At 39.8% G+C, this 27,404-nt stretch overlaps 1 long non-coding RNA gene across 1 annotated transcript in view; it reads left to right on the top strand.

The window, feature by feature from the left end:
- The window catches only part of LOC138756363 (uncharacterized), a 43,940-nt gene extending 27,597 nt beyond the window's left edge, over window positions 1-16,343 (top strand). The window contains exon 3 of the long non-coding RNA XR_011353025.1: window positions 15,846-16,343. This is a non-coding gene — a long non-coding RNA (uncharacterized lncRNA). The remainder of the gene's footprint in view (window positions 1-15,845) is intronic.
- The last annotated feature ends 11,061 nt before the right edge of the window (window positions 16,344-27,404 follow it).

The following is a 27,404-nucleotide window of genomic DNA, read 5'->3' on the forward strand; positions in this document are numbered from 1 at the left end:
CATATGAGCATAGAAATTATTTGCTCCCCCTTTGTAATGTACAGGCTGAATCAGGAACCCTAAGATAGAACACTACAGCACAGAAACTGGCATTTCTGCTCAAGTTCGGGCAGACATGAGGCCCAAATTAAACTAAAACTCTGCTGCTTGCTATTCCCTACATATTCATATGTTTATCTGAAAGCTTCCTAAAATCAACAATTGTATCTGGCCTCACCACTACTCCTGGTAGCCATCTCTATTTTGCAGTCTCTATTGGGCTATGAGGGAGGGAAGGGTTAGACTTTTACCCGCGTCAGGCAGGAGATCGCAGATGTCATGATGCATGCAGTGAATGAGGACTCCCCGATGCCTCCGATGTGGCCCTTGCCACCACCCTCAACCAAATGGGCCCACAAGGCTCACCCCCTGGTCGAGCAGGTGTTCCTCCTCCTACACGCCAACCACAACTATGCCTACTTTAGGTACCCCAATGGCCAGGACGACACTGTCTCAACTAGGGTTCTGGCCCCAGTGGGAGCACCCACCTCGACACAGCAGCCTCCACTGCCCCAGAACTACGATGCCAACCTGGGGAGATTTCTCCAGGTCAGCCCAATGCATCTTCCCCATCTTGAACACTCATTGCACACTCACGCCATGGGGGGGACGATCCTTCTCCCCCACCCCTCCAACACCTCATACACTCGATCCAGGTCGTCCCGGCCACTCCACCGCGCTGCACCACACCATCCACCCTGGTGTCCACTCTAGACGACCTTTGACCAGGAGCCAACCCTGTGACGGTCACAGAGACTGCCTATACCACCTAAGAATGTTGCTAAAACATCCCCGGGACAATTTTAAAGAAGGGGGTGAATGTAGTGATGCACCACTAGCCTACTGCAGGGGGGTATCTCTGTACCTACAGGAAGATCATCGGAGGACAGGCCACACCTGGCCGGCTGTCAATCAGTCGAAGTGAATAGACCTAACTTTACCCGGCTGGCTGTCAATCAACCACCCGGGATATAATCCTGAGCCGGCCCGTCCCGAGCGAGTCACTCAGGAGTCACCAGTACAGCTACCACTGTAGCCGAGATTTTTAACTGAATAAAGCCTGTTGTACAGTCTTTCTCAAGCTTTGTGTCTGCTTACTGCTGCAGCAGTGGATCACACTCCCAGAACATTTGGGGATTGGGTACCATGGACTGTTAATGTTTATGTCTTATTATTTTAAATGTGTTGAACTTTTATTCTAACCTATATTTATGTAAGTATGCTCCGTGGTCATGGAGAAATGCTATCTCATCTTTACTGTGTAAGCATGATATGAACACAAATAAAAGTGATGACTTGATTCAAGATGACTGTGATTGGAAGGAGACAGTCACCCACCTCTTTGCAGACTATGAATTTGCTAAGTGATGCACCATTAATAACTCCAAAAGACTGGAAGTTAGGTAAAACTGACGGGTTTTATTCACAATGGAATGGAGGCACATCCATGATGGTTGACTGTCCTGAACTGGGGAGGGGGCTGTGGAATAGTCACCTTTATTCAGGAGTCTGCGGGAGAGGCCACAGGTACAGTCGGCCAATGGGCGAGGCCAGACAATTAAATATACAAACAGGGGTTTTCCACACTAAGTATTTGTGAATTTTTTGAAGTAGAATCCAACTGTCCTTGAAATGGTTCATCCTGAGTGTGAGGGTAACAGACAACTGATTTATGGCCTATTGGAAGTTCATCAACTCTGTGAAAGACACTCTTTGGTCTGCCCGAAATTTGTTTAGACTTCTAGCACAGTGAGAAGTCAGTAAGGGAATGGTGCTTATTGGCTGCAGGAGTATGTGTTGAAGCACTGAGGCTTGCTGCAGCCAATGCAAGACCTCCATGGAGAAGGACCTCCTACTACTGAGCATTGCCAGGCTGAGATTGGTTGGGAAGTCCCTCAAACAACAAAAAGGAGAGTAACCCTAGGCGGCACATTAGTGGCAATGGTGCTATAAATGGTTAATGTTGCAATGTACAATGACAGAATGTATAGACAAATATGACACTGTGAATGTGAAAAGGCTTTGCAGATTTTTCTTTGCATATATACAAATATGACACTAAGAATGTAAAAAGGTCCTGTGTTGTCTTATATATATATATATATATATAATTATCATGAATAAATTTTACTTTGAAGTAAAAAAGTCTTGATCAAGAATAATTAGACTATTATTAATAAAGATGTATAATTTTCTGGCTTTTGTTAATTGAAAAACTTTCAATCTTTCTTGCATCATGAACCTAAGAGTATATACAAATGAAATAATTGTGGAGCCTAATGAGGCATTGATTATTTCATCTCACTGGGGGTCTCCCATTGGTGCTTTCATTTTCCCTTCTGACTCTGAAAGCAGTGAACACAAAATCTCTGAAATCTATTAGCCAAGGTATCTTCAAATTCCCCTTCAACATCGAGACGCAAATGTTCTTGTTTCGTCAAGAATTATGTGTTAGATGTATGCAGATATCCATTTCTAGAGAAATACAAATTTGTTTAGGTCACCTTAACAATAAATTTACTCTCCATGTTTGGAAAAATCATGTGTATGTTAAAGATTTCATTATTGTCTACTGTAAGACAGACAGACATTTGGTCCAGCACCCCTCACAGGGGCCTACAGCACCTGGTGTTCCTAGATGGTCTCCCCTCCAGGCCTATGCCTGCTTAGCTTCTGAAATCAGACAATCTCAGGCTATTAGACCTCTGTGCTCACCCTAGTCAAAATCTGCTCTTGATAAATACATTTAAAGACAAACGCACCATGTTGCTACATGGAAAATTAGTGAATAGAATCAAAGTCAATGCTGGCCCTGAATTAATTTCTTCAATCTGTTATCCAACCTATTGTTCGTCTTGTGAATAAAATAAAGTGGAGACATCTGATTTTTTTCCAAAAATAGACTTTATTCACAATAAAATGTTGAACAAAGAAAAACCGTGGCCTTTTTGAATATTTAGTGGCATATTCATATATACATTCTAGAACTGTACATTATTCTTCTAATTTGCAACCTACCAGCTGATCTAGAAGTTCCAAGAAGGGTTTTGTTGCTGCAATTAGTTGCATGAAATCTTGATCTATGGAATACTCCTTGTGCTGAAGAAGGAATTTGATGGTTTTAGTGAATAATAGAGTTTCAGGGCTTTGTGTTTTCTATGATTTCCTAGAATTAAGTTTTGCATTTAGCATTTAAGTTTTAATTAACTTGAACATTCTTTGTTAATCATTGGTATGCAAGTTAGTTGCTAGTGAATAATTAATTAAGTATTAACTATAGCCTCTTTTATACAGCAACTTCAATGCAGGAACATTGAGCCTTTATTGTGCCATGCCTTCTGTGTAAAAGGTACGAACATGGAATGGTGGGGTGGGGTTATTGCAGTCCCACCTTTAAGCCAGCAGCAGAGGTAGTCACAGTGCCAAATCAATGTCTGTGTAAAAAGGGTGATCTGGCAGCCGAGGACAAGGATGGGAAAGGATGTGTCTGTGTACCATATTTGACATATAAGAACTTGCCCCCCCCCCCCCACCCCCCATTTCAGCAGGGAGTATTAAGAATTTTTTTTAGTCATTATGGGTAGGCATTTAAAACTTGGACAAAACATGCAACTAGGATACCAGGAAAAACTCTTTTTAATAATAATACTGCTGTAATTGACTAGAGAAAACAAAAGCAGCTTAGCTATAACTGAAAACATTTTATTAAAACAAACTGCTGCTCTTGGTCCCAGTGCTGGTCCCGCTGCCTGATCTCCCACTGCCCCGCCTTCTCCTGGTGGCCCGTTGTCCTGCTCTCTCCCAGCGGCCCACTGTCCTGCTCTCTCCTGGCAACCCGATGTCGGTACCCACATTGCTCTCACTGCCCTTCTTTCTTCCAGGGGGGGTGGGGGGAGTGGGGCGGTGGGACCAGTGTAGGGTCCGACAGCAGGCTGCCAGGAGAGTCTCCTGACAGCCCGCCACTAGCCCCCAATGATAGATAACAGTGATGCTAGTGAGCCATACAGCGACAATGGTCACTGACGGTGTTACTCATCATTATCACCCTAATTTCCTGAGGGATATTTTTGAGCCATTTTTTGGAGAATAAAACTGAGTCTTATATTCTGTCAAATACAGACTGTTATATGTCACACTAGATGCCGATGCTGTTGTGCTACACATTCCGCCTCTTTTGCTCCCAGAATGCCGGCTTGCTGTGTAAAATCACATACTGGCCCAGCATTATGCTGGTGTTATTTAATTCAGTGTAAACGACCAAAGCTGGCTTAATGCCGGGTCTTCTTTATGGTCATATTGCGAGATATCTGTGTAAAAAGGGCTTAAAACTCTGTACCAGGTAACTTACTGTCAGCTGATTATATCCTTGGAATTCAAGCTAGTATAAAATAAGAGGGTTTAGCACATGGTGTCCATTTCCATGGAGTAATGCTTTTAAGTTCAGGATTTTGGTGTATGTTGGAATTCAGTGGTAGTGAGAGGAATAGGTCATGTTTTAGTACTTTCTTTCTGATTGGACCTATGGATTGAATATCCATGTCTTGTCAGAATTTGAAGGTCCTCCATGTCTTGACAACTGTGGGTGCTAGGTATATTCAGATGGAGTAGTTAAAGCTATTGTCAAAGCTGAGTATTTTCTAGATCGCATTTCTCAGGAGGTGGCCATCCCACAGCTCAGGAGAACATGATCAAAGAGGGACTAGTTTGATTGCAAGTCAAAAAGGAGCAGGTAGTTAGTACAGAGGATACTTGATTCTTTCTCCTCACCAAGAGGTGAACTGTCCTGCAGGCCAGATGAAAATTAATTGTCAAACTCTGCAAAACTAAGGTGCTGTTTTCAGGAAGAGGTGCCTATTGCCATTCATGAAGAGCTGTGGGTTACGAATGGAACCCTGAGCACAATCCACCATGGCCCAAATCTTTGGGAAGCATGGAGAGTTAAATATCTGTATACCCTCTCAGCCTCATGTTCTTTGCTGAGAGAAAAGGAAGCAAAATATCTTATCAGTGAATGGACAGAATCAGTGCTTAGTGTACATTCAGCTGTGAGATGTGGCTTAGATCAGACATTCAACCTCCTGGATTTGGAGGGTGAGAAATTAAGGGAGGCACTCAGCATGACTCTGCAAGCACTGGTGATTGGCTTAAGCTGTGCCCACAGAAAACCATAGATCCCTGTCACTACTAACTTAGAAAACCATAGATGGCAGAGACGACTCCCCTAAAAGAGGTCTGAAAACATTGTGAGGGCCTGTATGTTCTGTGGAACAGGTTTGGTAGTCATGAACATCTCAAGCTCTCCTCCACTGAGGACCTTGGACTTGCTAATACTCTAGCCTGTAGCTTCAGCTCATGTAACACACTCACTGGACTAGTCACAGTCAAGAGATTTTAAATGTGGAAGCAGCCAAGGGCCTCATTCATGTTCTCTGTGGTCAACAGGACCCAGGTTCAGAATCTGAGGTTAGCTTTCAGACTATTCTGTAGCAGCCTGCAAAACTTCATGCAAAATATGAGTCCTTTTAAATCAAGATTTCTTGTACCTAACTACTCTATATGTGGGTTAATGGCACTACACATCCTGTCGTAGACATTGATGAGATCACACCTGGATTCCTATGCAGAGTTCTGGTCAGCCAACTATTGGAAAGATATTAAAATGGAAAGGGGGCAGAAAAGAATGTCACCAGGACTGGTTGACTTGGATTATAAGGAGAGGATGGATAAAGTGGGACATTTCTTTCTGGAGAATAGGAGGTTGAGGTGGGACCTTAATGAGGTTTATAAGATAATGACAGGTAATTATAGGCTTTTTTTTCCTAGGTAGAACTAGAGGATATAGGTTTAAAGTGAGATGGGATAGATTTATAAGAGATCTGAGGTGCATCTTTTTACACAGATAGTAGTGGATATATGAAACAAGTAGCCAGAGGAAGTGGTAGAGCCAGGAGCAATTGCTATGTTTTTAAAAATATTCAGACGCATAAACGAATAGGAGAAGTTTAGAGGTACATGGGCCAAACACAGGCAAATGGGACTAACGTGGGTGGACAACTTGATTGGACATGGAAACGTTGAGCAGTAGGGCCTGTCTCTGTGTTGTAAAACTCTATGATCGTGTTTATTAACAGTGGCAGGATGAGTTTAAGTGCAGAGCAGAGGCAATTATTAAAATATAAAAAATAAAAACTATAGATGCTGAAATTTGAGTGAACAAATTTACATTATACAATTCAGATCTTTTTTAGATGGCAAACTTACACCGACCACAATGAACATCATAGGATACATGATCTGCTTCGATCTAAGCTGGCAGAACTCAACAGGTTAGCTAGCACCATGGGCAGAAATGCAACCTAATGTATTGACTGACCATTTCTACCCATGGATATGAACTAACCCACTGAGCCTCTTCAGCTTCTTTTTGTTCACAATGCAATATCCACAGCTAAGATACTGCAGCAGCATGCTGTACTTGTGAAGTGCAGTGCTAAAAGGTATTTTAAAAATCAATTTTCTTACAAAAATTGATCTACCTGTTCTTTGTGACTATGAAGGTATTCAATATCTGGGGTTCATGTGCAGTAATTACCCAGGTCCTACCTAGGCCTGCTTCCAGCAGCTAACTGATACAGTTTAATATGGCAGTTATAAGATTCAGGCAGTTTGACCAGAAAAGAATTCTGAAATATATCATCTTCTTAACATAAAGAGGAACCATTCACTTTTTATACATTGTAGTATATATTGTCAGATATAAAGACATGGATGCCTGATGTATTTGAAGATCCTATGGATCAAATATTCCTCATCCGAGCAAATGAATAGATGGCTTGTGGATAACAAGTAGGGGCCAAATAAATGATCATTCTAAGAAATGCAAGGGAGTAGCAGGGTAGCGGTGCTAGAATATAGTCCATGCCTCCTCCATAGTGGTAATCAAGAATATCAAGGTTTGATAGGTCAGAGGATCATCTGCAATGAAGCAGATCATGTATCCTATGATATTCATTGTGGTCGGTGTAAGTTTGCCATCTAAAAAGATCTGAATTGTATAATGTAAAATTGTTCCCTATGCCACTGTATTTGTTCACATGGTGATCCCACTGGTCAACTGAGTCATTTGTGTGCCTACTTTTCAAATGTAGCAATTTCATGGACAGTCTGGAAAATTATGATTTGAAGCAGCTATCAACATATTCAATGTGCAATAGTTTATGTACTTTCTTGAAAATAAACCTTTGGATATATGGAGACAAAAATCTACAGATCTCAGAAATGAGAGCCAAAAAAACAAATTTCTGGAGGAGCTCAGTGGGTCAGGCAGGATCCATGGAGAGAAATGAATAGGCAACATTTCAGGTTAAAACCCTGCTTCAGGTTTCGACCCAAAACATCGAGAGTCTATTTCCTACCATGCTGCCTGACCGCGGAGTTACTCCAGCAGTTTGTTTTTTCCCTTTTGGATTTATATTTCCTGTGTTGCAATGCATTCTGAAAATGTTATAAATTGCATTGTCGTAGGGAAAGATATTATGATTTGGAATTCCTCATTTTAACATTTTAATTGAACCAGTTGCCGTTGCCATTGCCGAACATCACAGAGCTTCATTAATCTTCATGAGGAGATTGGTTGACTCACACAAGCAATCCTCGGATTATGTCATTGATGCCTCCAGTTTAAATAAATCAAATAAAACATACAGAAACATACATAAAAGATACCTAAAAAGAATGTTAAAATTGATATTAATTCTTTTAATTGGTTGGTACCCAAAAAGCTCTGATGTTGAGATACCTTCATTAAGAGGGTGTATAAATGAAACAGCTGTAGAAAGTGATGCCATTTCACTGCTTTTTTTAAAACTCCAGTTTTATTTAGCCTGAGGCTGGATCGCGCTGGACTGAATCAAACTAATCGATTTCCTTAATTATTTTACATTTCCTGAGCAGCAAACCAACGCCAACTCCTCCAATCCACCACTTACCACCTAAGAGAATGTTTTCTTTTGATTTTCTGTTAGGATTAATTCAAATTCTATTTCTCTGGGTTCACAGAACCATGAGGAACAAGAGTTCCTTGAGTTCCATTTCTCCAACTTTGCTTAACCACATTTCTGAACAAAACTCCTAAATATTAAAAATTTAATTATTTTGAACAACAACAGACATTGGGGGATGTATTCAAGAATTTGGGTAAAAATGTGTTTCTTTTATCTTACTGATATGCTATATGTTCTGATCCAAACTGAAGAAGGACCCTTTCGATCTTTATTTTCCCACCGAAGGAAATTAATGACTCTGTCTACACTTTTAAATCATTTTTCGCAAATTAATCAGAAACAACCTACCTGTCCCTACCCCTCCCCACCCAAATGATATTCAAAGGAATGACTTACAGTTACATAATTTAACCCTCTAAGTAATGGTATTATCTTCATTCATTTTTGCTGAATCAAACAGGATCCTGTCCAACTCTCATCTGGACCAGCTGTACAGAACTGATCAACCTGTTTCAGACATTTAGAATCTATTAAAATTCCATTCAATAAATTTATTTAAAACGTTTGAAGTAACAAGAATTTAAAACAGAATAAAACATTGAGAAATAATTTTAAAATGTACAAAAGTAAAACTATACTACCCCTACTAACCTGCAAGCTGGAAATCCCCACCTAAATCAATGAGGGCTCTGACCCACATGATGTCTCTCTGACATTTGAGTGCAATAGTCGAATGCCAGAGAGACATCACGTGAAATGCCAGCATGACCATGCTCTGCCATTGGGCTCTATTTAGATTCTGGGCTGAATTCTGTCGCATCAGCATGTCAGGATATGTTCAGGAATTACTTCCTTGGGAGAGGTTGCATGCCAGCCATTCTGATACAGTTTATCAACTCTCAGCAGCCGAACCTAAAGCTAAATATGGATTCCAAATGGGATCTCGTCAAGAATTTTAATAAGTAAAATATAACTTGTCTCCTTAGTTATTCCATTAGCTCTGTTTTTGTTATGTATCTGTGTACCAATTGTCATTTCCATTTATCACCACTTAAAAGGATGGTGCTGATTTGTCTTGCTTTACCTCATGAGTAAACCAAACACGATCATAGTTTTGTTAATTCACTTGACTCCAGCTCTTCATTAACTACCTGCTCCCATATTTATTAACCTTACAAATTGGATGTCATCTGTAAAGTTGGAAAAATAATTCTTGATTGTTTCATTCAAATCATTAAATATGTTGGGAAAGGTTCAGATCTTAGGACATATGTTGTGGGACCACATTGTATCCTACTAATGAGAGAGCCTATTCTTTTCTGCTCTGTCCTACCTCCCTGACTATTTACAACTAGATCAAAATGCTCAAAATCACTCTCATTTTCATCCTTTGGATGAAACTATACAAAAATTCTTTCTTGTACTTGTAGACCATATCTGCAGACACTCACTTTTCCAGCTTTTTAAAGGCTCTTTTTATTGTCATATGATAATACATAAAAATGTAATATACATTATATACCAACTTTTGTCTGCCATAAGGCAAACAAAGATTCTCTGTAAGCATTGCCAACAATAAGAGAAAGAGAGCAAAGGAGAGTCCCTTCAGAGTCACCAAATGTCTGTGGATTTGTCTCCAATACTGAGCCAGTGCAGCAGCATGGACTCCTGTTCAAACCATTGGCAGCCTGAGCTCCAGGTCCAACTCCCCAGTATGACCAGGCAGCCTTCAGCACTTGAGGCCCTTCGGGAGCCCTTTTTATACTCAGCACCCTCTCGAATCTTGGTTCCGATTCCTGGTTCCCAAGAGCCAGTCTCCAGCAGCTCGCACCCTGTGTGGATCCTTCAACTGCAAATCATCAGCATCCCACATCCTGTGTGAGTCCTTTGATTGCAAGTTGTCAACCATCCTGCAGCCTGTGGTAGTACTTCAGCCACTGAACCCCCTCGCTGGTCCATTGAATATCAATTGTCCCAAAAGTATAAGCTAGTTTCATGAAAACTGGCACTGAAACCATTGGCAAAACAGATATTAATATTTTTATTTTTCAACTAATCCTGGATTTTTATCCCAACATTAATTGTACAGTAAAAGGAATAATTCCAGAAAATGTCAATACTTTATGAAAGTTCTTTTATCTTTGCTTCCTAAATTCAATCTATTGCAGTTGAAGCAATTTGCTATTAGTTAGTGGATTACCACTGAGTTTTCTGTCTCCGGTTCTTCCCTTTAATGATTTTTATTAAATGCTTGGAAGAATTTTTTTTATTCAATTGCTTAGTTTGCCATTGCAGTGGACAAGAGTCCAGTTCAACAAAGGTGATGGCTATCATTCATTAAATGATGTCTTCTGAAGACTTCTATCATTTAATTTCAGGTAGAATATTAAATGAAAAGTTAAATATTTAAATTAATTTCAGTTATCCATACAATTTTCATTTGAACTTCCACCCTGACCTCAAATTCATGGTTCTTTTCCTCTTTTTCAATCTCTCTATCTCCATTTCAAATCTACAGTATTCTCTTATAAACTCCCTAATTCCCACAATTATCTTGACCCCTCTTCCACCTTGTTTGCTGTAAAGATTCTTCCTTTCAGTTCCTCTTCTAAAATCTATCTGCAGGACAAGGCCTTCCATTCCAGATCATCTCAGATTCCTCCTTCTTCAGAAAACCTGGCTTTCTCTCTATTGGCATTAACTCAGCCCTCAATCACATCTCCCATTTTCTGAACATCTGCTCTGGCCTCTTACCACCTCCCTTCTCCACTCCCCAGACGCAAGAAGGACAGAATTTCCCTCGACCCTACCTACCACCCCATCGGCCTCTGTTTCCAACATAATATTCTCTGCAATTTCCAATGCCTGCAAAGGCATCAACCATCAGACACCTTCCCCTTCTAACTCTGCTTTCTGTAGGGTTGTTCCTTCATCCAATCATCCTTTTCCTCCAATTGCTGCCTTGGCACCTATCTCTGTGAATGCAAGGTCTAACACTTCCATCTCCTCCTTCACCACTATTTGGGGCCCTAAATAGTCCTTCCAAGTGAAGCAACTTGTGTGAATCTGTAAGGTCATTTGCTGCATCCGGTGCTTCCAGTCTAGCCTCTTCATCAGAGAAACTGGGTGCAGGCTGGGAGATCACTTTGTTGATCACCTTTTTTCTCTCTCCTGCAATAACAATGGCCTTCCAGTGGCCAATCACATTAATTCCACACCCCATTACTACACTGACATGTGTCCATGGCTTCATGTACTACAAATTGGAGGAACAACACCTTAAATTCCATCTTGGCAGTCTCCAACCAGACAACATCAATAATGACTTCTTCAGTTTCTGTTAACCTCTTCCTCTGGTCTCTCTTTCTTTACCCCTTTGTCTCCCTTCCTCCAGCTCCTTGTCCCTTACCTTCTCCAATCACAGCTAATCTCTCTTCGCTCCCTGCCCTCTCACCCATCAGTTCTCAGCTTCTTTTTCTTCTACCCTCCTATCTTTATCTATCTTCATTACCTGTATTTCCCCCCCCCCCCATTTCCATTCTCCCCACCCCCACCATCTTTTCATTCAGTCCTCTACCTGATTTTCAGCACTCCTGAAGAAGGGCTCAGGTCCAAAATGTTGACTGCCTTTTATTTCCTGTGGAGCTGTATGACTTGTTGAGTTTCTCCAACACTTTTGTTTGCTGCATTTTTAATATTCTCCTTTGTTGTAAACATTGCAAGTTGGTTTAATTTATTCTTTTACTAGTTACTATTTCTGCTCTGTTTTCCTTCCATATAATATTGTGCTGTTAAACTTGCAAGCCTTCTTAGTGTTTATTAAGACCTCTGATGAATGGTACAACGAGGACACAACACCTCCTAAAGAGAATAACTCACAACATTGTTGCTTAAAGCAAGGGGATCTCAATTTAAGTATTTTTCTGAGACTTGTAGTACCCAGCTGGAGAAAATATTGTGATCTTAAGTATGTGCAATCCAATTTTCAGACAGTTGGTAAATATTGACAAATCTCTAAATCCTTTAAGGCACTGAAAGACAATCTGGAAATTTGGTTCCTATCTATTCAATTTAAACATTCAAATTGAGAATTCTACAGGTGACCAGCACCAAACTCACCCTTTATTATGTTCCAGCCTGATTATTTTCTCTCAGTGAACAGCTCTATGGTGTCATAGATAGTGCACCCAAAATAAGGTATATACAAATTTGTTTCCATTAAAGTTAGGGTAGGTTTTTTAAAAAGTCAGTTCATTCTGTAAGGTCACCACCCATATTAAATTAGTGTCATATTTAATCAGTGCCTGAAATATCCTGCCAAACTAGTGTCAGCCCTCTTTAATGACTGATGCAAATAGATTGTAGGAATATGGATAACCTCTTCAATGCTTTCCTTTTAACTTTCCACAAATAATTAATTCAAAAGTCTGTAGGAATTACAAAGAGAGTTGTTGAGCAGGCACTACTTTTTGTCGACCATTTCCGAAACTGCAAATAAAATTGCTATTGCTTTGCCTGAATATTGTCATTTTCAATCCTTTTGAAACCTAGAGAGGATTTTTGCAATGAGCTCACTCAGTCCTTTTCAAAGTGCTGCTTGAACTGAATTCATGTACCATCCATTTACGAATCCTTCAATTCTCAAATTCTGAAAAAGAAAGCAGATGTAAACACCAAAAGTTACAATATGTGTAGAGCACGTCGAAAGAATCAAAGGCTTCCTGATCCAAACCAAGGCTTTTATTAACTAAAAGACTGGAGCATATCACATGTAGGTCGACCAGTCCAGAATGACCTGGTCTGGCGAGGAGGTACCCTTTAAGACCTGCCAGTAGGCGTGGCTACACTCTCAGCCAATCACAGTCATCCTACACTGCAATCTGTCCATATACACATTGGTGATAGAATCTGTACTATCACAATATGGTAGGCCTAAAAATTGGATTGCACACACTTAAGGTCACTACATTTTCTCTAACAGTGTACTACAAGTTTCTGAAAAATGCTTAAATTGAGATCCCCTTGCTTTAAACAATATTATTGTGAGTTAATCTCTTTAGGAGGTGTTGTGCCATGGTTGTACCATTCATCAGAGGTTTTAATAAACACTAAGAAGGTTTGCAAGTTTAACAGCACAAATCTTTACTCACATTAGGTTGCTGGTCAGGTATAAAGACACAGTCACACTGAGCATGCTCACCACTCAAGTGCATTGTGGCTCTTACAGTTTTGCAGTGTTCATGCTCCAACATAAAATAGTCCCCAGGTTTCCTCAGTCATATAACAGGAGACATCTGATGTGCGGTCCTGAACTCTGTGACAGCAGTAATATTGTGGCTGTAGGCAGATGCTTCTGTATAACGCAGTTAGCATTTATTCTGTGTAATTAAAAATTGCAGATGATTTTCAGCATTAAACTGATACCTTCACTGTGATGCTTAAAAGCATAAGATTTCAGCATGACATCTTGTTGAATTGTGACTTGCTAATGAAAGCTGTTATACACAACTAAGTTCTGTTGTTAAGTAATCTGTGCAATGTATATTAAAGATGCATTCAAATACAAAAGATGAAATCAGAAAATTGCATCAGTGCTCAAGTGAATTGTGAGTCAGATTTAATCTAATTTCCCTCACTGGGAAATGTATGAAATTAAAACATGCCCAACATGGCACCTTAAGTACAAGTTATATAAAAAAAACACAGCCAGATAAAGGTTTTGTCTGCTCCAATTTTTTGGATTAAGTTTTTCATGCCAAGTGCAACTTCTGGAGAATATTGGTGAAATATACCCACTTCTGGCAGAAGATCATAGCTATTTCCATCAACAAAGCAGCTTTGTTTAATCCATTTGCTGTTGCTACTGACTTGTACTTCTTTGCATCTGGATCCCTCCAGGCAGCAGAAGGTGACCTTTGCCACATCAGTCAAGCAGCTGCTCAACCCTCATTATAAGGGTCTCTGATGCTCAACACTCAGGATGGCTACAAATTCATATATTTCTTTATGGAAACAAGCAAGACAGTGATAGTTATTCTGTTCTACAAGAAATAAACAGTTTTCTCATGTGCAAAAAGTTGTTCATGGATGGCATGAAACACTTAAAGTTCCAAATAATGCTGAGGCTATTTTAATTTTGATATTGACAAAATTACACAGGACTGAACAAGGAAGAAGTCCCAGACCTTATTAACACATATAACATTCACAATGATATAAGAATGTACAATTTTTAAGATCGTGAGCAGAGAGCTAAAAATTCCCTTTGCTTCATTTGTGATCTGGTCAGCATCTTGATGTGAAAGTGATTCATTTAGCTGCATGAAACTGGATAAGCTCTGTGTTGTTGCCAAGTACTCCAAGAACAAGAATTAAATCCCTGTCCAAAAATTTCTTCTGACATTTCTTACTACAACTACCCTCCTTCGATATATTGTAATATCCCCAGAAAAGAGAGCCAATTATTTTGTGCGTTTAGTAGGATGAGAAGAGGGGGTGTGAGGTGCTGTCATGCGAACTTTGACAAATGGTTCACTAAGGCAATGAGGCAAAAGTGATGTCACCTTGTAATAATGTAGTTGCCAGAGTAATGGAGGGAGGCTGGCTGTTGAATTGAGACAAATGTCCATGTCACGTACATGTATGAGTGTGTGTGTGTGTGTGTGTGTGTGTGTGTGTGTGTGTGTGTGTGTGTGTGTGTGTGTGTGTGTGTGTGTGTGTGTGTGTGTGTGCGCGCGCATGCACGTGTGTGTGCATATGTATGTGTGTGCCTGTCAACAAGAATCATGCAGAAGTTTTCAAAAATGTTTTGCTGGCATTGCATACCTGCACCAGATGAAAGTAGGCAACCTGCTGACCATTTAGAAATGAGCTCAGTGACAGTTGCCACAAGATTTTCAATGTTGGACTGAACTGAACTCAAGAAACAGTACAATGCCTATGCATTAACTTCAATTCTTGTCTGTTGGCTGAAAGCCCATATCATTAATCAAGCTGGAGAACACATTGATTTCTGGGAGTTATGGTGCACAAGACTGTAAAAAACAGCACATGCAGTTCTCAGGGTCAGTTAAATCCAATAGCTTCAATTATGTCATTTCAAAATTCCTATAGAATATCATATTTTAGTATGTCATGTAAATATTGTTTTAGGAAAGGTAAAGATGCTTTTACATAATGCACATTGTATGTTAACTTCTGTTTCTCTGATATTCTTGGGCTAAGAGAATTATGTATTACTCCACAATATAATACAAGAATAACTGAATGCATCACATAATTGTGCTCAGAGTCACATGACAAGATGATTGATTGGCCAAGCATATGATCTGCAGTAAGAGTGAAACACTGTCAAATAGAGGTGGTGGCAGGGGAGGAAATAATAGATGAAATGAAGCATCAAGCCTAGTCCCTGAAATCTTGGGACCTACTTTTAACTGGTCTATAATTCATGGTCCTCAGCACTTGTTGATCTGATAGATTTGTGTAGAATTTTTGCCAAAGCATCAGTAAGGCCCAGAATGAATAGATAAACCAAATTTACACCATTCATCATCTTTTGTGGCAAGTTTTCTTTTACCTGCACTTGGATTTGGAATAACAACCTCACAAGTGAAGCAATTATCACAGGCTATATACTTTCAGAAGGAAGAGGTTTTCATTTGTAAATAATCATTTCACTTTAGCGGGAATTTAATTGATTTTTTATACATTTCTGCATTTATAGTGATGTGATTTTGGATCTTTCCTGCCACAATTTTAAACTCTTACAATGAATTTGTTATCATTTTGCTTCCTATACAGAACCTCCTGTTTCATCAGTTGAAGGAGCAGATGGACATGTAGGAAGGAAAGGGTTACGAGGAAAAAAATAGGAGAATGTGATGTGGTTGCTCAGAGAGCTGGCAATGCCTTGAAGAGCTGAATGGTCTACTTGTAGATCAGAAGCAAAAATGAGAGATATGAGAACTGGAATGTAACATGAAATATTGCACACCTCCAAGTCATATCTGTTTACCAGAGCAAAAAAGTGACAGAGAAAATCATGTGGTCTCTTCTCCAAGGAGTACAGTCATTAATTTCATTAACATGCTGAAATTATGCAATCAATTTGCAGCCCATCAACTTCACTATCACATTCAGTTTCTATGCTATGGATTAATTCTGTTAATGTTTGTAATTCTGATGATGTTAGTAATATTTAGATGGTTTGCCATACATGGTTATAGTTAACTCTTTGTGGAAGCTGTTAATTGTAATAATGACCTCATGGATGACTGCAATAGCAGCAATGTGTTCTGTAATTTTATAATTTCGGATTTCTGGAGGTATAAAACTAAGGTTTACACTAACATGGGATTACAAGCTTCTTTTAATGATTGACTATCAACATTAACAGTGAAGAACACAACTCTAAATGTACAGCTTGTGGGATTGAAAGAGCATCATCCTTTGTTGTAGTAGAGCCAGCGCACAGAAGTAAAGCACAAATGTCTGCAGACACCGTGGTTGAAGTAAAAACAGAATGCTGGAGAAACTCAGTAAGTCAGACAGTGTCCTGACATCACTGACGTTTTGGGCTTGAGGCCTTCACCAGCACACAATCAATTTAAAACAGTGTTTGGAAGAGCATGTGATTGTAAACTGTCCATTTTTTTTAGGAAATTTAAGATAAATTAATAACTCAAGGGTATAGACAGTCATAAAACAATTAGAAAGGAATAGGGGCCATAGAATCTAAAGTAAGGAAACAAATTGAAAGAGTAATACATTTTCAGAATAACCATGATTATGGAATGATCTAAAGAAGGATGTTGGTGACATAGGCCACATAAGAGACTGCAGATGATGAGCAAAAATAATGTGATTTAGGGACTCAACAGGTCAAGCAGAATCACAGGATCACAAGATAAAAGAACAGAAGTAGGCCATTTGGCCCATCAAGGCTGCTCTGCAACTCCACCCTGAGCTAAACCGTTCTCACATCTAGTTGCAATTTCCAGCCTTTTCCCCATATCCCTTGAATTCCGAACTACTTATCAATCTCCTCCTTAAATTCTTCCAATGATTGGGCCTCCATAGCTCTATGGGGCACACATTCCACAAATCCACAACCCTCTGGCTAAAGAAATTTCTCCTCATCTCTGTTTTAAATGAGTACCTTTTAATTCGAAGACTGTGCCCTCTTGTTCTGGATTCACCCACTAAGAGAAACATCTTATTCACATCTACTCTGTCCAATCCTTTCAGCATTCAAAATGCTATGAGATCCCCTCTCATTCTTCTATAGTCCAATAAATACAGTTCAAGAGCCAATAAATGTTTCTCATATGTTCGCCCTTATAATCCACAAATCATCCTGTTAAATCTTCTCTGTTCTCTCTCCAACATCATTACTATCACTTCTAAGATAAGGGGCCCAAAACTGCCCATAGTACTCCAAATGAGGTCTCACCAGTGCCCCATAGAGCCTCGTCAACACATCTTTAATCCTCTTGAAGCAAATGACAACATAGGATTTGTTTTCTTTACTGATCCAACCTGGTGGTTAGTTTATCCTGCACGAGGACCTCCCCACCACCCAAGTTTCTTGGCACTTACGAATTTTGAATTTTCTCCCCATTCAAATAACAATCTTCCTGTTTATTTCCTCTTTCTCTGGAACCATTTCTCATCTGCCATTTCTTTGCCCATGTCTCTGCAATCTTTCAGTTTCTTCAACACTTCCTACTCCAGCACCCATCTTGGTATCATCTGCAAACTTAGACACAAAACCGTTCAATCCATTATCTAAATCATCAACATACATTGTAAGAAGAAGCGGCCCCAAACACCGACCCCTGCGGAACACCACTAGTAACTGGCAACCAACCAGAACAGGATCCCTTTATTTGCACCCTTTGCTTTCTGCCCATCAGCCACTGCTCCACACAATCTAATATCTTTCCTGTAATTCCATGGGCTATCATCTAATTAAGCACCATCTTAGGCAGTACCTTATCAAAGGCCTTTTGAAATCCAAATACACAACATCCACAACCTCTCCCTTGTCCATCCTACTTGAGATTTCCTCAAAGAATTCCATTAGTTTGGTCAGGCAGGATCTTCCCTTCATGAAACCATGCTGTCTGTCACGCATGTCAAGGTATTTCATAACCTCATCCTTGAGGATCGACTCCAATAACTTTTCAACTACCAAAGGCGGACTAATAGGCCTACAATTTCCTTTTATATGCCTCCCTCCTTTATTAAGCAGTGGAACTACATTTGCAACCTTCCAATCCTCTGGAACCGTCCCAGAGCCTATTGATTTCTGGAAAATCATTTCCAATACCTCCACAATCTCTAAAGTCACCTCCTTCAGAACCTGTGGGTGCACCTCATCGGGTCTGGGAAACCTATCTATCTTTAGTCCATTTAGTTTACTAAGCACCATCTCTCTCGTAATCCTGACTGTATTTAATTCTATTCCCCAAGACCTCTAACTATCAGGTATATTGCTATTGTCTTCCTCAGTGAAGAATGATGCAAAATACTCATTTAGTTCCTCCGTCATCTCTGTTGCCCATTATAATTTCTCCAGCATCATTTTCAATCGGTTTTATATCTACCTCTTTTACTCTTCATATATTTAAAAAAACCTCTTAGTTTCCTTTTGTAGTTATTTGCCAACTTCCTTTGATAATTCATACTTTCTTTCCTCATGACTTACTTTGTCTTTTTTAAGTTTCCTAATCCTGTTTTTCCACTAATTTTTGCTTCCTTGTCTGCTCTTCCTTTTCCTTATCCTTATCCTTATCCTCTCATTAGCCACATTTGTGCCATTTTTCCATTCATAATTTTATTTTTTCTTGGAATATATCTATCCTGCACTTTCCCTGTTTCTTGTATCACCAATTCTGTTCTGTTCTGCCATCCGTCCCTCTCCCTCCCCCCCCCCCCCCACCACCACCCCCACCCGGCCATCTAGCTTACTTTTCCAGTCAACTTGGCCCAGTTCCTCTCTCATACCATTGTAATTTCCTTTGTTCCACTGAAATATTGACACATCTGTTATCAGCTTTCCCTTTTCAAATTTGAAACTGAACTCAATCATGTTATGATCGCTACTTCCTAAGGGTTCCATTACCTTTAATTCCCTAATTACCTCAGGTTCATTGCACATCACCCAATACAAAGCCACCAAACCCCTGGTGGGCTTATCAACAAGCTGCTCCAAAATGCCATCCCATAGGCTTTCTACAAACTCTCTCTCCTGAGATCCAGTACCTTCCTGACTTTCCCCAATCATTTTTCATGTTAAAATCCCCCATAATTATTTTGACAATTTCCTTCTGACGTGCTTTATCTATCTCCAGCTGTAAATCATAGTCCACTTCCTGGCTGCTGTTTGGGAGCCTGTATATAATTGCTAATAGGGACCTTTCACCCTTGCCATTTCTTACTTCAACCCATAAGGATTCTACCACTTCTGACCCTATGCCCCTTCTTTCTAATAATTTAATAGCATTGCTTACCACACCACCCCCTCTACCTACCTACCTATCTTTCCTGTACACTGTGCACCCTTGGATATTCAGCTCCAATCATATCCATCATAAAGCCATGTCTAAGTGATGGCCACAGTGTGATATCTTTTATTCTGTAGCTGTACAACAAGGTCATCTACTTTATTCCTAATACTCCTTGCATTTAAGTACAGTTCTCTTAGACCAGTATCTGTAACCGATGTTGCTGAATGTGTATTTTGCATCAGTCTTCATTGAGGAAGACAATAGCAATATACCTGATGGTTACTGTGATCACTAAAACCAAGAGTGAGCAGCAGGAGGGAAAGAGATAATCACAGCTACTCAATTGGCAAGCTTTCAGGCTTCCAAGGAATAGGCTCTGATTACTATATTTGTTGTATTACTGATTTCTGCGGATTTTGCTTATTTAAGGAATCTGTTGTGTTTACATCCAATATATATGCCTCCATGGTGATATGTTGCAGTCATGAACAAGCCTCTTCAATGAAATTAAATTGAATCTCAAAAGCAAAACAAAAACTGTAAAATGGCAAGTTATACAACTTTGTCGATTACATTTGGATGCTGACCATTTGATCCTTGATTCATATTGTTCATCTGGTAGTTATTCTCAAATGTTTTAACTTGCTCCATTCCTCTCCCTCCATAATTCCTTCTATTTTTGAAATGTCTTCTGTTGAAGACATGGGTACATTATTTGTTTACCATCTCAGTCACTTACTATTTAGCTATTAATGATTCATTTTTCCAAGCTTCTAAGGGATTAACACATTTTTTTTAGCTATTTTACATGCTTGAAGAAGCTCTTTCAAAATATTTATATATTTCTTAGTATTTTATGGTGAACTGCCACACTCTATCCATATTTAAGTATTTGCTAGAAAAACAAAATGCTGAAGAACTCTGCAGATCAGGCAGTATCTGTGGAAAGAGAAGTAGGATTCAGGTCAATGAGGATCTTTCTTTCACTCTAATACTTTCCTTAAACTCTTTAGTTAGCCATGGATAGATCCCCTTTTTTCTCTGGTCATTCACTCTTAACAGAAAATATCTGTGCTGAAAATAATTAAATATTATATGACTGTTATTTCTTATAGTAATATCTTTTCAGATAGAATGAAACAATATACAGAGAGAGAGAGAGAGAGAGAGAGAGGAGAGAGACATAGATATACTGTATATATGTGGTTTATTTGCAAAGCAGCACAACTGAATTATTTGCATTTTGAACCTTAATCTATTGTGTAGATTAAGCAGAGATGTTATAGGACTCTACCATCTAATAGGATCAAAGGAAGAACACTTTCATGAATATATGGAGAAAATGTACATGCTTAAAGAAAGTCACAAGATAATACACCCCTCTTTGTTATGGCCTCTCATCATGGTTATAATTCTCTGCTTTTGCAAAAAAAAACAAGCAGTTTGCTATCTTCTTGTCTACTTATTTCAATCAATATGAAAGTTAAATTCCCCTCCCCCCATTAAACCTATACTCCCTTTGATATTGAAGGAAAATGGTGTAGGAATGGGAGAGTGAATAGAGAAAGTAAACAGGTGCAAAATTTTAAAGCTTTCCATTTTTATTTCAAGTTTTCTGAACTGTATATTATTAGTGTAACATAAATAATTCAGCAAGAAAGCAATCTCCAGCTCAGCAGCATTATTAATGTAATATAGGATTTTTCAGAATTATGAAGCACGTGTTGAAATATTTTTTGAAAGAAAGGCTTAAGGAGTACAGAGTACCCTAGAGCTGGTGTAGTCGAAGCATTAGTAGGTAGATGATAATTATTACTGTTCAAAGGCATGTGGGATTGCTTACTGATCCTCATGGGTATAGAACTTGCTTAACTGCATATACCATATAACTTCTAATTCATGCTTTCCAAATTATGAAAATCACTTTGAATGAGAGCGTAAATTTAATATAAACCGAATAAACTGAAATTTTAACTCTATAGATCATGATCACAGACTGCAAACATGGTTTTACAGGAATATTCTAGTAGTTTCTTATTGTTTACTTTTTAATTTTGTCTCAAGACCAGAATGAAATGTCAGGACATGGTTTCCAAAACAGGCAAAAGAGTTCAGATGTTGGAAGTCTTAAATGAAAACAGAAAATGCTGGAAATAGCAGGTCAGGCAGCAACTGTGGAGGGAGAAACTAACACCCAGGATATCATTAAAAAGGTTGTTTGGACTTCTGATTACATATCAGAACATCTGCCCCAGGATAAGTTGCTAACAACCTGATTATATCTGGCCCCAAGCACAATTAATATCACCAAGATATTGATGGGAGAATCTGGTGATGTTAATATCACTGAGGTTCCAAACAAGTGTTCCCACCATGACTCCCTTGTGCACTCATCCCTTCCCACCTACCAGCGTAAATGTAAGAAATGCTACACCTTCACTTACATCTCCTTCCCCCATCACTATTCAGAGACACAAACCATCCTTCCAAGTGAAGCAACACTGCACCTGTGAACTTGCAATGGTCATTTACTGCATCCAGTGCTCCAGATGTGGCTTCTTCTACATCAGGGAGACTGGACACAAACTGGTAGATCGTTCTGTTGAGCACCTCCGCTCCATCTGTTGCGACAGCAAGGTCTTCCAGAGGCCATTGCACACTGACATGTCTGTCTGTGGCCTCATGTACGGCCAAATCAAGGCTACCAGCAAATTGTAGAAACAGCATCTCATATTCCGCTTCAGCAGTCTCCAACCCTGTCTCTCCTTTCCTTTACCCCTCTGCTCTCTCCCTTCCTCCAGCTCCCTATCCACTCCCTTTCCTTCTCCTATTAGAAAGCTACACTTCTTTTCCCTCTGCCTTCTTCTCCAACACTTCTTAGCTTCTATCCTCCCACCTGTATCCCTTTACCTCTTAGTTTGTGCTCTTCACCTTCCTCCCGCATCTCCTCTCCTGCTCCCCTTCACCCCCCACCCCCCCAACATTTTTATTCAGGCATCCACTTATTTTTCACCAGATTCCACCAGGATGATGCCTGAAACATTGATTGTCTTTTCCTTCGTATGGATACTACGTGACCTGCTGAGTTTTTCCAGCACTTTTGTGTATTGCATTGAGGATAGGTGGTTGGCTTCTCCCTTTTTGGGACTTGATTGCAATTTGAATGTTTTTTAAAAATCACTTAAGAACAAGCAACACAAATCCTATTCACCTCAGAATGTTGTAGATCTCAGGGAGTCGTACATGTACACCTTAATCTATATTGCTGTTCTGTTTTTTTTTCAGCTTCTTTCCTTCTTGGATTGGAGTTTTCTTTTTGGTATTAATAAGTATCAAAACTTTCGATTGAGGCCATTCCAGCTTTTGACATAAAACTTCTGCAATACAACATTCATCATTCCACTCAAGCTTTTATAACATTTTATTTGGTCTGTGATCACTATATCACATAGGTGATACTGATCTTCCTGGTTTGGACCACCAATCTAACTTTCACTGTGAAAGCCAGAGATGAATGAGTAGAATGGAGAGAAAAAAGAAAAGAAAATGCTGGAACTGTGAGATACAGAACACTGCAATTATTGGACATCTGAAATAAGTACTTGTAATATAGCTAGGCAATGTCTGTGATGAGTCCATGGTCACTTCAGCCATGACCTTATTAAAAGGCAGAGCAAGTTCGATGGTCCAGCTGGCTTGCTCCTGCTCCTATTTCTTATGTTCTTACATTCCCCAGAGCCTGGTAGCATTGGGAAACCTGAGCATTGGGAAAGTTTAACTGCTATTCTGGTTGTTTGTAAAATGAACCACAAGACAACAGACAATAGTAGAGACTCAAATGTAGAAAGTGATTTTCTCATAATTCACAAACAAGGGATCTGCATACAATTACAACCAATGCAGTTGACATGGAATATATCCTGCGAGATAACAGAAACTTAATTATGGTCTTGATTAGTGTTAGGTCTGCTTTGTTCATGAATGAGTGAGTCAGACACCAGACTGAGTCGAAATCAAGGTTCTTTGTTCTTTATTACTGGATTGTAACACTTGCAACTAACAGTGTTAGTTGGAGAAGGCGCATTCTGCCGTTATCAGCAAGTGGTGTTTTTTTTATACCTCAGGATAGGTACTTAGTAAATTATCATACCATGACATTGTCCAATGAATAAACTGTTGCTACCCTTCTCTGTTAGTCTGCTGCACATCATTCTTGTTAGTGCAAAGCTTATCTTGAGTGTACAAGGTCACATCTGCATCTTGTTACGGCCCAGCACTGGGTGACTCCTTCTTCATTCCCAGCTCATGATGTTTTTACCTAACAATAGTAATAAGACTTATTGATACAGAAGGACACAATTGTGACTTGACAAGGAACAGTTCCAGAACTTCTGAAATAGATAGTGTAAGATGTGCTGCAATGTCTATTATGTCTAGCTACCCCTGGTTATAGCAGACAAGTCTAGACAAGCAAAGATCGGTAAACAAGACCAAAAATCAATTGGGTAGAAGTGTTCACTCTGCCGATTACTGCATGAAGTGTCCAATACTGTGGAACAGCGTTTCAATTTTTGCACTATAATTGGCAAAGATTTCCCAGTAAAAACTACTAGGGTTGCTTAGTCAACTCAGCAAGAGGTAATGTGACAGCAGATCTACAAAATGCCAGGACAAACATTAAAATAAAATTTCACAGCAGCCTATAATCACTAGATGGGATTACCAACTGACATGGATGTTTAAAATTAGAGCATCAAGTCCTCATTGCAAAGTTCTTAGGAGAAGAACTGTATTTGAATGACCATACAAACGGGAATAATCCACATAAAAACCATTATCAATTTTTTAAAATTGCTAAATAGTGATAAAGATTGGAAGAAGTCACATCTATTTGTATTGTTTGCTAGAAATCTAGAGTAATGTCATTGATAATCATGGTAATGAATGACTTAATTGTCCCAAAGTATCCATATCTACTTTTCTCCTATAATTATTTCTTTGTGCTCATCCATTCACATTCAAAATGGATTGAAGTCACACAGAGGTACTAGTATGGCAGAAGGTGCCATCAGATGAGATGGTAAATAATCTGAATTTGTGTTCAACAATGCCCTGGAGTTCACTTCACATTTACTTGAGAATTTTATGTGCTGGAATGGCATTAAAAAAAATCTACTGATTCCTCCACATTATCCTGCTTCCAATCGGGCAGGAGAAGGATCGGCATGTTTAAAAAATCCTCAAAAAGATCAGAATTTCAAGGTTACTCTAGTTACATGAATCATTGATTGGCTGATACCTTGTTTAAATGATGCATCTTCACTGGCTACTACTGGCTTAATTAATGGATCATCATTCTCCCATGAGATTGGACTTGATACTGTCCAATTCAGCAATTGAAACAAAAGTTGTGACCCTGAAGGAAAAACATAAACAAATTTCAGTTTGGTTAATAAACTAGTGAATGACTGTGGATATTGATGAAATGGTCCAAATCTGCAATCCAGAAGGGTGCTTAGTTTGTATTGGAAGTCATATCTGAAATATCTACTGTAGTTACATCAAATGATTAGAGCAAGATTCATACTTTTTGACAAGGATATAATAATGAATATATTGCTAATATTGATGCAGAGTCAATCTCCACTTGAGATTCATGGAACAGCAGTGGATGAAGTTAAAAGTTTCTATTACAATGTCAGAAAAGGCCAATCCAACCAAGGAGCCCCCAGCGGTTCTCAACCTTTTTCTTTCCACTCACTTACCACCTTAAGTATTCACTCTGCCATAGATGTTCATAGGTAAGGGATTGCTTAAAGTGGTATGTGGGCGGAAAGAAAAAGGTTGAAAACCATTGTTTTATTCGTACCTAATTGACTCGTTATGTGCACAGTTTCATCACTCCAAAGGAAATAGGCCAATGACAATTTTTCTCAAGCAAAATATTTCAGTAACATTTGGGTCTCGAGCAGTGATTCTCAACCTTCTCTTCCCATTCACATACCACCTTAAGCAATCCCTTACTAATCACAGAGCACCGATGGCATAGGGATTACTTAAAGTGGTAAGTGAGTGGAAAGAAAAACGTTGAGAACCACTGAACTAGTGAATCTACAATATCTGTATGATTGTGAAAAATATTAACACGTGCTTTATTCAAAAGATAAAAGTTATATATCGCAATATAAAAAAAGTCCTCTTGTTAACAGATATTGTGACACTATTGCATTCATATACGCACTACATGTAGAGAGTTCCTTAGTATTATAACTATCCTTAGTCAAATCTTTATTTGTCAGGAAACATTAGTTCTCTCCAAGGTTAACATCAGATTCATTTCAGAGATTAACAGAATCGGGCTGAGCTGTTTAAATATGAGTTAATGTATTGAAAACATTAAAGATAAAGAAACCAAAATTCAAAACATTTGGAAACCTAAGAGTTTTCACTTTTCTATCAAAGTATTTTTTGGTTGCTAGGATAAGCCCTTTTCTACAGCCTGTCAGGTGCTCATGTTGAGGAATCATGTTCCTCAACATGATTATCCAACTGCACGAAAACCAACAAGGTCGGGTCAGATACAGCAATGAGCTCTCTGAACCCTTCTCCATTAACAATGGCGTGAAGCAAGGCTGTGTTCTCGCACCAACCCTCTTTTCAATCTTCTTCAGCATGATGCTGAACCAAGCCATGAAAGACCCCAACAATGAAGACGCTGTTTACATCCGGTACCGCACGGATGGCAGTCTCTTCAATCTGAGGCGCCTGCAAGCTCACACCAAGACACAAGAGAAACTTGTCCGTGAACTACTCTTTGCAGATGATGCCGCTTTAGTTGCCCATTCAGAGCCAGCTCTTCAGCGCTTGACGTCCTGCTTTGCGGAAACTGCCAAAATGTTTGGCCTGGAAGTCAGCCTGAAGAAAACTGAGGTCCTCCATCAGCCAGCTCCCCACCATGACTACCAGCCCCCCCACATCTCCATCGGGCACACAAAACTCAAAACGGTCAACCAGTTTACCTATCTCGGCTGCACCATTTCATCAGATGCAAGGATCGACAATGAGATAGACAACAGACTCGCCAAGGCAAGTAGCGCCTTTGGAAGACTACACAAAAGAGTCTGGAAAAACAACCAACTGAAAAACCTCACAAAGATAAGCGTATACAGAGCCGTTGTCATACCCACACTCCTGTTCGGCTCCGAATCATGGGTCCTCTACCGGCACCACCTACGGCTCCTAGAAAGCTTCCACCAGCGTTGTCTCCGCTCCATCCTCAACATCCATTGGAGCGCTCACACCCCTAACGTCGAGGTACTCGAGATGGCAGAGGTCGACAGCATCGAGTCCACGCTGCTGAAGATCCAGCTGCGCTGGATGGGTCACGTCTCCAGAATGGAGGACCATCGCCTTCCCAAGATCGTATTATATGGCGAGCTCTCCACTGGCCACCGTGACAGAGGTGCACCAAAGAAAAGGTACAAGGACTGCCTAAAGAAATCTCTTGGTGCCTGCCACATTGACCACCGCCAGTGGGCTGATAACGCCTCAAACCGTGCATCTTGGCGCCTCACAGTTTGGCGGGCAGCAGCCTCCTTTGAAGAAGACCACAGAGCCCACCTCACTGACAAAAGGCAAAGGAGGAAAAACCCAACACCCAACCCCAACCAACCAATTTTCCCTTGCAACCGCTGCAATCGTGTCTGCCTGTCCCGCATCGGACTGGTCAGCCACAAACGAGCCTGCAGCTGACGTGGACTTTTTACCCCCTCCATAAATCTTCGTCCGCAAAGCCAAGCCAAAGACAGGTGCTCAAAAGTCAAGTGAGTTAGAGGAGCAGTAGATCTAC

This window comes from Narcine bancroftii, chromosome 3, assembly GCF_036971445.1.
Source record: "Narcine bancroftii isolate sNarBan1 chromosome 3, sNarBan1.hap1, whole genome shotgun sequence".
NCBI classification, from domain to species: Eukaryota; Metazoa; Chordata; class Chondrichthyes; order Torpediniformes; family Narcinidae; genus Narcine; species Narcine bancroftii.